Source organism: Elephantulus edwardii, unplaced genomic scaffold, assembly GCF_000299155.1.
Source record: "Elephantulus edwardii isolate Elephantulus edwardi_28Jun2011 unplaced genomic scaffold, EleEdw1.0 scaffold00055, whole genome shotgun sequence".
Classification (NCBI taxonomy): domain Eukaryota; kingdom Metazoa; phylum Chordata; class Mammalia; order Macroscelidea; family Macroscelididae; genus Elephantulus; species Elephantulus edwardii.
The window spans coordinates 3,326,477-3,326,938 of record NW_006399805.1 but is presented as its reverse complement, the minus strand read 5'-3'; positions in this window follow the sequence as shown (position 1 = coordinate 3,326,938).

Sequence of the window (462 nt, the reverse complement as noted above, 5' to 3'; positions counted from 1 at the left end):
GGGGGGGTGGTGATGAGGGGGGTGGTGGTGATGATGGTGGTGGTGATAATGGTGGTGATGAGGGTGGTGGTGGTGGTGGTGATAATGGTGGTGATGAGGGTGGTGATGGTGGTGATGGTGGTGGTGATGAGGGTGGTGGTGGTGATGAGGGTGGTGGTGATAATGGTGGTGATGATGGTGGTGGTGGTGGTAGTGGTCGTGGTGATGGTGATGGTGGTAGTGGTCGTGGTGATGGTGGTGGTGATAATGGTGGTGATGAGGGTGGTGGTGGTGATGAGGGTGGTGGTGGTGATGAGGGTGGTGGTGATGAGGGTGGTGGTGGTGGTGATGGTGGTGGTGGTGATGGTGGTGATGGTGGTAGTGGTGGTGGTGATGGTGGTGGTGATAATGGTGGTGATGAGGGTGGTGGTGATGGTGATGATGATGGTGGTGGTGGTGATGGTGGTGGTGGTGGTGATGGTG